Source organism: Bemisia tabaci, chromosome 5 (genome assembly GCF_918797505.1).
Source record: "Bemisia tabaci chromosome 5, PGI_BMITA_v3".
NCBI lineage: Eukaryota > Metazoa > Arthropoda > Insecta > Hemiptera > Aleyrodidae > Bemisia > Bemisia tabaci.
In genome coordinates, this window is record NC_092797.1 from 36,619,353 (window position 1) to 36,631,974 (window position 12,622).

Below are 12,622 nucleotides of genomic sequence, written 5' to 3' on the forward strand. Positions count from 1 at the left end.
TCTTATGGGTCTCAGGACTCGTGTCTTAATGCACATAGCTCCGTTTGGCAGAAATACGTCCAAATAAATGTAGGCATGGGGAACTTTCGTTTAAAACTTGAAAAGCGATCGCGACGGATTGAACGAGCAATATGACATCAAGGTGCGACAAGCAATTAACCGAGTTACAGATCGCTAATCGATAAACGCGGGATCATCTGCCCCCCGCCGTGCCCCCCTCGAGGGGGCAGCCCCCGGCCCGGTCGGCTAAAATGTAACATGTAGCTTACGTCAGGTCCATTCATAAAAAAAATGGCGAAAAAAACCCCGGCCTGAGCGCCGCGCGGGCGAGAGGAATCAGTTAGGTGGTCAGTCTGGTTTGTGCGACTCCATGCCGGCGTGTTGTTTCTGATTTGGTGACGGGCGCGCGTGCCACTTCTGATAGGATTACCAACACCCACGCACGTGCTCAAGGATTAAGGTTACCCGCGACCCTCCACCGCCCTCTTCGGTAGGATCATTTTCGTCCATTAATTTTGTGCTTAGGAGGTTTTTCCAGGATGGGAGGGATTTATAAAGGGAGCAAAATTTTTTGGAAAATATTTACAAAGTATTTTCCAAAAATTTTATGATATAATTGTGCTTAAGAGGTTTTTCCAGGGTGAGAGGGATTTATAAAGGGATCATGATTTTTTGAAAAATATTTACAAAGTATTTTCCAAAAATTCTATAATATAATTATATTTTAGAAATATTTTAAAAGAATTTGAAAATCGGAGGGCGAAATATTCTCAAAATATATGTATATTTTTTTTTGGGGGGGGGGGGTCCTTAAAATTTTTTATAAAAATGTTTCCAAAACCTGAGAAAATTAGAAAAAAAACATTCAAGAGGGGGCAAAACCTGAATATTTTGAAGATATTTCGGTAACATCCAGACAAAGTTAGAACAGTCTCTAGGAGGTATAGTGGCAGTGTTTTGAAAACATCTTTAAAAATAATTTTATAAAACGCTGTGGGAAATATTTTGCGTGAAATTTTCAAAGTATGTCAATTTTTACTGCGGTTTGGGAGAGAGGATGGCTTCCATTCCATCAGGAATGTCACTACCATCGGCCGAAGATTTTCCTGAAGGGATCCTTTTTTTCAGAGTTTGACGGGGGAAAATGACTTTTATTTTAAATTAATGCAAGATTGGGATCTGGATACAACTGCCTGCAGGAGAGTTTGGCATGAATTTTGATACAAGAAAAACCGAACAAAGTATTATTTTTTGTAATTTTATTAATTTAGGTAAATTTGCCAAACCAAGGCTCAAAATCATCGGATTGAAATGCAATTGTATGCCCTCTGTTGACACGGAAACAAACTTACGTACCCGTGACTAATTTTCAGACTGCTGGATAATTTTTTCCATCCAAAACTGAAATTCCAATTTTTCCATCCGATAAAACTAAAATTGTTTTCCGAAAAATTTGATGCTTAAACCAAGGTTTTTTTGTTGCAAACAGTCTCAAATTGACTAACTTTTCTTTGCCATTCTGTGGCGAGAGATCTTTAAACAACTAATTCTATAATAGCTTTAATTTTGTGGAAAATTTGCGTTAGCTAAACTTTTAAACGCAAAATCTTCTGATAAAAAAAAATTAAAATTGACCAGATTACTAAAAAAAAAATGCTCACTTTGAATTGTAAATCGTTTCTTAAATTACAAAATTTAAAAATTCATTTGTGAATACTTTCATAAAAAATGGATTTAACAATTGAAAACCCCAATTTAGACCTTATTTAACATTTAGATGACAGCACCGCCCAACTCGACATTAGTGCAAAATTTGACAGGAAGATCTTTTATTAAAAGCGGACGTTTCGATTTAAATTTATAAAATAGGCGGAGGCTATATCGCAAAGATTTACATTTACACGGCGTCAATTGAAAAAAAACTCAGGGGTAGGTGACAGAATTTTTTAGCAGATATTGTCGACGGTTGAAAAAAACGACATGAATTTATAATTTTAAAATTTCGTCCACACCCTCCCATCTTTAACAATAAATCATCCAATCTTGACATTTAAAAATTTTAAATGAGATTCCACTGAGAAAATTTCTATTATAAACGATCTTGCCTGGTTTACTTAATGAGATTTAGTTAATTTCAGTGCGGTTTTTCTTCATAATAATTTGTAAAATGTATTGTGTTCTTAAAATTGTCATGCGACAGTATTCTTGTGTGAAAAAACAAACAGGAACGTCCTATTTCATAGAAACATGAAAATAAGGTACGGCGTCCTTGGTTACAGTTTGCGCTAGCACACGTAACACGACGTTAATTTTTCCCTTGGATGCAACTATTCGTGGTCAGAGGGTCTCCGTGATGCATCCACACAAAAATGAAGGCGTTCCTTAGTGCTGAGATTCCCAAACAACATTGATGACAACTCCCGAATACAACTATTCGTACTCAATAGATGGCCGTGTTGCATACACACAAAAATGAAGGCGTTTTGAATTTTCCAGCCTTTAACTTCTTCTTATTATCTATGGCGAGCCTCGCAAACTTAACCGAACGTCGCAAACTTAAATAGTTTTTTCCCCATCAGAATTTATCGAGCATTTGCAAGTTTTAAAAAAATTGAGTGAAAATATAAAAGGTGGAACAACAAATTTTTATCAAATAATCATCATTTCGGCCTTCTCGGGTCGTTAGTAGCCATGGAGCTTCTTTCTGCAAGCACATTTTTCTCGAAGCCACCGAAATGTCATATTATTGACAGTATTGCGCTGTACCCTAAATTTCTGATAGCAGGCAGATGGGACCGGCCATAGAATAAGGGTTTTCAGTCTGCAAAAAATCAAGATTTGAGTATTTGATACTGAAACAATAAGCATGGTGGAGTTTTTTTAGGAAATTTTGCGACAAAACCCTAAACACAACATCGAACTGGACCAAAATTATGACGGCTTCAATTTTGCAGTTAGTAAAACGTCATTCCCAATTAAATCAATTTAAAATTATTATCTTCCATGTTCAGCGCCTGTAAGTACCAAATCTTCGAAAAAATGAACAAAACTGCTCAATATTATTATTATTTAGGACATTAAAAAGAGTTTTTGACGGAAATTAGATGATCAGAACACGACAAAAATCTTTCTACTAACGCTAATCTAACGCAAAGATATTCCGCACAACACACGAACCGTGAATCAATCAAAGAACTATCGACTTAACTGATTAATATTTCATTGGTTTCAATATTCGCGGACATCGACCCATCCTCCGGAAGATCAGAACCCATCCGAATCATAATTCCCAGGTGGTGATCGGTTACAACCCTGTATCAGAGAAATACCACGTAGGTATGATTATGAGCTCGAATCCACACGTAGAGGAATACTGATCAGAGATAATTTATCGATTGGGGCCCCTTATTTGCGGATGACCACGGCCCATAATTATTAGCATATCTTCTCTCAGTCTAGAAAAACTCACTCTAATCATTAATTCGGCTCCATTTCGGATTGGCAAGGTCCACATTAGTTTTCATTCAACATAAGGTCTGGTCCCAAAGGGGAAAAAATCATTGAAGCTCTTAATGAAATTGACCTAATAAATTATGACATTATTTGCATAATTTTCCTCCAAAAATCAACGTGGCGTATGAGATCAGATTAAAGCGAACCGCGATTTTCGCTCCGCTTTTGAGGGCTTGGCTCGGCCTCAATAACTAATCGGTATTGGGAGAGAGCTATCTTTTCCCGCATTCTTTTTAAAGAAATTAAAAAGTTATGACCATTAAATACTATATTTGTAAGACGAGGGCGATTGTGGTGGGGGGGGGGATTTACAATCAGCACAGGAAAATCGTCTTTTGATCAGCCAAATATTTGGCCCTTTCTACCACACTGTCTTTTGCTTTTGAGAAGTGAACGCGATAATTTTGGAAAATACACACTTTATTGCAGAGCAAATGTTCTGATAATTAGAACTTTAGGAACAATTCAAGCAAATTACACTCCCAAGCAATAATCTATGAATCATTTCTTTCATGAAGTCAACTAAATGAAAACTGATTGTAGGATATTTTACTCCGCCAGATATATTTCACGCTATGATCCTTGCGTGATTTTCAAGAAAATTGTGTATTAAAAAAGTATCAGACGAAATGTCATTCTTCTCTCATGCAATCTCATTATAATTCGTCAAAAAATGAACGGTCATTGCACTCAGAGCAAATATTAGTTTTCAACAGCCTTTCAAACCCCTAAATGATGCACAATGCACGGTGGTACATTCGCCCTGCATTCGCCCTGATTTAGGAGACGTAATAAACATTTTGCAAGCGAATAAATATGTATCGAATTTTTTATTATTCAATGGGTGACGTTCAGTTTTAAAATTCATGAGATGAGTCATTAAACTGCAAGTTCATTCACATCTGCAAAGAAGTTTCATTCAAATAGTCGAAACATAGGTCCTTTGTTATGAAAAATTGTTTACACAGAACAGGAAAAAAGTCACTTCCTGTCGTGTAAAAAATCAGACGGATCTTAATATTCAAGTCTAATCTAAAATCTGGTCTATCTATAAAAATTATGTTCCCTTTCGTTTGACGCATAATTGTTTGAATTCATTAAAGAATTGGGTATTTAATTAACATGACTGTCGGCAAAACTGATCTCAGTTGCAAACCCACAAATATCATTGTGGAAGGTTTTCGTGGTAGTTCAGAATCAAAAAATTAATACAAGAAAAATCATCGATAGTTAGCACATGTTCTCGGAACAAATACTTCCTTAGAAAAATGATTCATAATTAATATTGTTTGAAGTTCAAGCCGCTAATTTTTAGTTCCTTTGTCATAAACTCACACCAATTAAACGTGTGATTTAGAAACACTTTCGAGGCCACTGAAAGTTCATTCTCGCGTGTCTTGAAACATATTCAGCTAATTAAAATGCACGTGTCTCTGAGTTTTACGATTTTTCCTCGTATTTTTTATGATAAAATGAAAAGCAAACCAATTGGTCTTCTCTCAAATTTTCTATCTTCCACTCGCTCTCTTATTGTAAAATAAATTCCCTACTTAAAAATTTCAAAATTGAATACCTTTGAAACTTTGTACAAAATGCACAGCATTCATAGAATTATCCATAAACATCACTTTAAAAATTACTTTTTCCCAAAATTATACGATTGTGTAACTGATTTTGTTCGATGTCAATTTTTTGCTCTATACTCTTCGCAATTATTTTCTTGTATTAAGCACGATCTTCTCCTTTTCCATTTCCAGACAAATTGTTATTCTCTAATCAAAAAGGTCAAAACCAGTAGAAGAAATGTGATTTGTGAAAATTCTTGAATCATTTTTTCCTAGTAGTAAATCTCATCAGAGGAAAACTTTGAAGCCCATATCTTCAGTTTCATTTTCAATTTGATTTAAAATCTGCTTCTTTTTACTGAGTCAATTCTCTGAAAATATCACCGATTCCTCTCAGTGGAGCTTTCAATTGAAGAAACTCTAATACGAGGTCTGTTAGATTAGAAACCGGATTTTGGTCATAACTAGCCTACAATGCGTCCAAATTACGTTTTCTTGAGCTTTTCTGATAACTGAAAATATATTCAAGAACGCTACGTTCACAAATTTGAAAAATCCTAATTAGCTTCGTTGGTATGTGGCTTGAAGTAAGGCAACCTCAAGGGTGTTTTGCGATTTTTATGTTTGACCGAACTTGTCTCTCTTTTTTCGGTCTTGCACAACATTTTTCAACCCACAAGGACAATTGGAGTTTCGTCTCCATATCGTAGCCGTACACTAAAGTATTGTCACCGAAAATTATCCTATCCAAAAATGTAGGATCATTGTTAGAACGTTCAAGCAGCTAAAGGTAATTTGACATTTGGTTGGATTTTTGTTCAACGGACAACAATCAAGGGGCAAGTGTACCTGAAACTCGATGCGTGTCTACATATTCTATCAAAATTGTATGTAAAGAGCCTTCAGAAATATTACTCTGTTTAACAAGCTCGAAACGACCATTTTCGAGCACTTTTGCCCGCATTTCTTCCACGTGACAAATGATGGTCGATTGAGGTTGAGGGTCGATTCCCATGCTCCTCATTTTTGACGAACTCCTGACCAGTTTTGAATCGTTTAACCCATTCAAAACAGTGGGAACATCTCGTACAATGATCATGGTAAACTTTTCTTAGCATATACCAAAAGTTTCGGTACAGGGTATACCGAGTTTAAAACAAAATTTTATGTTGAATCTTTGCTCTGTCAGTGATCGCATGCTAAAATCGCAAAACGCACCTGACTTACTCGTATTCAAGATGACACAGAATAAACACTGAACAAAATAAACAAAATCTGTGAACGTAGCGTTCTTAAGTATATTTTCAGCTATCAGGAAAGCTCAAGAAAACCTAATTCGGACGCATTGTGGGTTAGTTATGACCAAAATCCGGTTTCTAATCTAACAGACCTCGTACTTCAGATTTTAAATCCCTCACTAATCAAGCTATTTAGAGGTATTGAGCCGAGCACTCGTGCATCTAAAGAGATGGCATTGACTTTCAGGTCCACTCTTTTTTGACACCACTAGGTCAAGGCTCCGAAAGATTCCTACAAACTCATTAATGCAGAGTTCATGCCTCCTTTTAAAGAGCCAGGATTAGGTAAAAATAAAATTACCGGTACATTCTCCCTTCACGGAAGGATTGCTCATACTCATCAGAGATCGGTACTGTTTCATCATTAAATCGCAACAACCGTACGATAGACACGCAGAACATGTCATTGACACTATTTTTCATAACTGCGGTACTGTTACTTTGAGGCTTCAGATTGACTGTGGTCAGGTGTTTGAGAGATTATTACCGTAAAAAGTCCATTTCAAGGCGACGGATTCAGTTTTTACGCCATTTTTTCGTTCCACGATTCTTGATCATTTGCGAAGTTTTTGCTGGTCGAGATGATCCGAAGCCGAAAAGACCTGACCTTCATGTAACCGAAGCGAGCATTCATTCCGGCAACTTTCGCCGCGTATTCGATCTTAATCGGACTTCAGTAGAAGCTGTATGTGTTCCAAAAAGGTAATCGGAAAGAGGCAGAAGGTGGAGGTGTCTTACACGCAGGTTCAGTGAACATAAGTTTTTTCTGCGTCAACGCACGTAAAACAATCGATAATAATAATCGATCGCTACCTCATTTAGAATGTATTATTTACTATGGGAATCGCTGGGCAGGAAAGTTGGCGTCTGCACCTTGAAATAATCGCCACTGGGCGAGAGTAAGTTAGGAAGACACGCTCAATGCAGATGACACATGTTTTAATTTTCATTTCTTTAAAAAAAAAAAAAATTCACCGAGCTTTTTGAAACTGATTCTGATGAATTTTCCTGCAAAAGGCTAAGAAAAAATTGATACAACTTACATGCCGGACTGAAATCGGCACTAATTGAGGAATGTGACTTACCACGAAAAAATGACCTTGGTGCGAGGAGGCAAAATTTACAGCAGAGCAGTTTTTGTCAGGTTAGGTCGAAAAGTATGATTTTCGAGGGATGAGAACTTGCTCTTGTGTCCTAAAGAATAAGTTGAGAGGTTTAGTTAATTTTTGTCCAATAGAAGATGTATCATTGCTTTTTAACTCGTTCAAAATACATTTTCTCCTCTTTGCATTTTTGACAGGAGAGTATTTAGGTACGACGATTCAATCAAAAAACTGACACAAACTGATTTATTTTGTGTCATAATGCGACTTTTTTGTTTTTGTTTAACCTCGTCCAATGGACCATTAGATAAGGTACGAAGTTAAGCATTCTGATACATGTTTCCGAACGAAAATTTCACGTATAGAACATGAACTGCGCAACGAAAATTACTGAAAATAACTCCTAACTAAGACATTTAATGTTTCTTGACGCGTGAATTCAAACCTCCCGCTCATGAAAACACAATAGTCTACGTGAGCCAATAAGCGCACAATAAACTTTACCATGAGAATCTCTGCGATATGAAAATCAGGCAACCTCAATCTTAACGCTTTGGCTCAGCTATAGCAAATTGTTGATACTTTGAGCGATAAAGGATGGGAAAGGATCAATGCTTCATTAAGAAGCCTGCCAAAACAGTTGTGAGGCGCGATTTGACTCACGTAGAGAATTGCGTTTCTTGTGACCGGGCAATTCAAATTTCCCACACTGAAAAAAAAAAATTTCGGTAAATCCGAACTAGTTAGGCTCATATGGAACCAGGTTTTGTTCGGTACATACAACCGAATTATTCGGTCTGTTCAACCAAATTGTTCGGTTTGTGCGACCGAACTATGATAAATTCTTACAGTTCGGTTCAGTGGACCGAACAGTTCAGCTGAGCAAACCGAATAATTCGGTCGTGTGTACCGAACAAAATCGTGGTTCCATATGATCCTAACTAGTTCGGAGTTACCGAACTTTTTTTTTCAGTGCGAAACTATTCTAAAACAAAAACGTTATTTTCTTAATTAGGAGTTGACTTCAGTAATGTTCGACGCAAGGATCGTGTTCTACGTGATATTTTAATGATAACACGTGTATTAGCCTAAATTTGTATCTGGTCCAGTGGTCCATCATCATGAAAGTAATTAATCAGCGAGAATTTGGCAGCGTCTCGAAGCTCACGAGGCGTTTTTCCATAGCATGGCTGTACACTAGATTCAACCGAACTTATTCTCACCATAGGGGTACGAGTTTTTGAACTTGAGCCACGGAAATAATTTATTAACCTCGAGGAAGGCGCGCGAAAGCTTCACCGAAATCGAATTTGGAATTCGGGCTGCGTTACGCACCTGCGACCTCCAAGTCTCTCGAAGCCGGCGACGAAATCACGAACTTTTTTCAATCAAATCAAATCGACGCTCCGCATCCCAGACGCGACTTTCTGCTTGCAGTTCCTTTCATTTCGCCCGAGAAGCGAGTTCTATTATGGCGGAAGAGTGCTGTTGCCCCTTTGTAAATGGGGAATTGCACATATGACATGCCTCAAAAATAAGAACGCGAGAGAAAATAAACTAGGAACATGATTAAAAACGGCTAAAATTTTAAAAATACGAAAAAATAAAACGTATCGAGCCGTATACGCGGAGGGTTCATTTTCAGCTGGAAAAAAACACTAATTTTTTTTCTGTTTTAAAAAAAAAAAAAAAAAAAAAAAAAAAAAAAAAAAACCTCTTATGGCAACTTACCCCTAGTTTTCATCACGCAATCACCGATAACAAAGTGCGGCTGCACGCGACAATGGCTCCGTGATAACAACTAGACTCACGAATTAGGTTATGCCTCTCAATTTACTATCATTTCATTGGTTTTTGGCATGTAAACATAAGCACGTGAAGGCTCGAAATGTCCTGTTATTTCAAAAAGATATAGGCCTTGTCTACGCATTTTTCAGTTTTTATTGTTTACTGTGAATAATAGGTGTCTTACAAACTTCAACTGCGCACAAAGGGTAGCGGAAGGAAAAGCCGATATCTTTACACTCGGACTTTTTAGAAGATGCCTGGCTGTTTAAAAAATTATTTGGATTTTCTTTTTTACGCCAGCGCTAATCTGCAGGTAATTTTATAGAATGAACCCCTCACTATGGAAGATCAAAATTGAAATAGTCGTAACGGCAACCTTTAACGACTAGAAATTTTCCTGCCACACATTCGTATAAATGAGACCGTATCATTAAACTGTGTTCGAACAAGAATGGAGATGTTGCATGTGTGAGGAATTTGCGATTTGACTGTTGATTTTCATGTAAAAGTTCGCGAGAAACACGATGGTGCCACTGGTTTTCCCTGAAATCAACTCCCAAGCTCAAAAAAAGCTCTCAAGTTGAGGCCGAAATGGAGGGGATATCCCACGCTATCCTGAGAGTCCATCTCTACATCAAGACAAACTCTCCATGCAAAGATAGGGAGCAAATACATTGACAGGGCTGTCACTTTATTTGGGGACTCTAGCCCTGAAAACACGGCAACCCTGCTAATGTATTTGCTCCCTATCTTCGCATGGAGAGTTTGTCTTGATGTAGAGGTGGACTCTTAGGATAGCGTGGGATATCCCCTCCATTTCGGGCTCAACTTGAGAGCTTTTTTTGAGCTTGGGAGTTGATTTCAGAGAAAACCAGTGGCACCATCGTGTTTTTCGCAAATGTATACATGAAAATGAACAGTCAAATCGCAAATCCCTCACACATGCGACATCTCCATTGTACTGTGCTAATGGATCACATCTCTATGTAGATTGAAAACGCTCAAGTGGCTGTGGATTTTAATCGAGACTAAGGGGAGAGTGACATCATAAATTAATGGTCATTTAGAATCGCATGACACTGACATTTTAAAACGGTCAAATTGAGTAGAATTGTTTTCTGGTTTCCACATGGTTCCCCCTCACGTTAATGAGATTTATATTCAGGTTTTATCATTCTTCTGAATGGAAAAAGGTACTCTCATTGTTCGCTGATAGCTTAAAGTTAATGGAGGAAAATTTTTATTTGACATTTGTCACCGAGATAGTTTTCTTCAAAGTCATAAAAGTCTACCGCCACACCCCTTGCATCCTGAGTCTTGTCTGGTGAGCACGAGGAATTTTTTTTTTTCAATTTTTCATCGATGAAACTGTGATGCAAAATTATGAAAATAGCAACTAGTACTGTGATTTGTGTCGCGTGAGCATGTTGTTCGCCATTGTAGGCAACATTTTTTGAACAGGTAGGAATTTGTATAGGTTGTTTATCTTAAAGGGGAGCAGGGTAAATTTCTTATTGAAATATGACAATTGTTCTTTCAATGAATACTGGTAGCAATCGTTATAGGTTGATCTAGAGTGAGAAATTTTCTCCACAGGAAAGAGAATGCATATCTATACTAATAATTTCTAATAAAAGAGCAAACTCAAACTACTTTAGAAGTAATTAAGCTTTGCAACATTATTACTAAAAATACTCGACAGTGCGGCGACTAATACAACTATACGGTCCGATAAATCTGGGTTCAGATCTTCTTAATTTTTATTTGTGCTCTTAGAAACTCAATCGCGACTCTTATTTTCGAGATTTTCAAGGTTCTGATGCCAAAAACCTTGCCAAAATTTTAAATTATTTTTAAATTTAAAGCTGTAAGAAAATGGAAAATGGCAAACTAATTTTTTAAATATTAAAAATAAAAATTCATGTTTGAGTGAAATGTTTTAATTTTCTACTAAGTTAAACTGATCCAATGTTTTTATCTACCGCTTTACCCATGGACGCTAAACGTTAGTTTCAAATTAAAAATGTAATTAAATTAGTCAATGATCAAAAATTTATTAATTTTAAGTAGCATATTTTCTTGAATAGATACACTGACAGCGACTGATTACAATATTTTTAACCTGACAGTTGGTACCAAACATGCAACGGTATGCATGCATGTGCACGTGATCATCCATGGGAAAATGAACTTTGGTCCATAAAAAATCAAAACTAAATATTGATGATAGCTCTTGAGGAGTGTTCGACGAATATTTTTACGAACGGGACCAAAAACATGAACCATGATTCCGAGAAAAATTCATATGAAATTTTAATCTGCCATGATCTGATCTAGGTAAACGGTTACCGAATAATGATGCAATTTTGTGAGTCCTCTTTTGGCAAAAAAATGAACTAAAACCGCTCGCAACTACTTCTCCAGAGCATAGGAGAATATTTCCTGTCTGAACTCAATTCAAATCCCAATTTCTAGAGGAACCGCTCGGCTGGAAAATTTGCCTTTCCAGCTTAATTAGTTAGTTAGTTATTTCATTTATAGACATTCAGCATCCTAGGCAGTCCCTTTTTCGGTGAATACATGTATTAAATGATTGGTCGAATGTGTTAGAAATTTAACCGAAACACTGAGACATCCGCAAGGTCAAAGCACCATCGGTTGCATAATACGTGCCCAAAATACGTAAATGAACCCGCCTGAGTGGTCGTTTTACGAGCCATTCGCTACCGTCATTGCAAGATGGCCAATAATTGAATCTGCATTCCTATCGCAAGAATATCACGCTGAAGAGGAAACTGCACGATATGACAACTCTGGTCGCTCTCCCGCGGTTTCGCGCCTCGCGAAGCTCGATAGAAATCGACCCTTTCTTCGATAAATGTCCATGTGCTAAAGCGGATCTTGCAGTTCAATCTATCGAGGCTGTTCATGGGGAACTGCGACAGGAGTAACAAAACTGACCTACACTCCCATAATCAATCTCAAATATGCACCTGCCAATTTTTGACAGCACGCATTAGCGCCCCTCTCAGCAGGATGCGATGAGGCGTGTCTGTAGACTACAAGACGTTCTGAGAGGGTACAAATTCTACAAAGAAATTAAAAGAAGATTATTATATAATCGTAGTCGAAGTAGAGGAGCAAATGGTTCAGCTTAAAAACCATCATAACCCTAGGAGGGATACAAATGTTTTATTATAATTACAAAAATAAGGATAATGCAGATATTGGAGTGGTTGTATGATATTGATTATGAAGGTCGGAAAATGTGGATCTCCAATCCTCCATCGCAATGTTTCAAATCCTCCAACTAATGTTTTATTTGTTTTTAAAAATTAAAATGACCAAAATTTGA

The 12,622-nt window shown here is 37.1% G+C and overlaps 1 protein-coding gene across 1 annotated transcript in view; it reads left to right on the plus strand.

Annotated features, from left to right (window-relative positions):
• Positions 1-344: 344 nt before the first annotated feature.
• The window catches only part of LOC109040875 (glucose dehydrogenase [FAD, quinone]), a 48,709-nt gene continuing 36,431 nt past the window's right edge, over positions 345-12,622 (plus strand). Inside the window, exon 1 of the mRNA XM_019056975.2 lies at positions 345-490. The gene's annotated coding sequence lies outside the window, so the exon portion shown is untranslated. The remainder of the gene's footprint in view (positions 491-12,622) is intronic.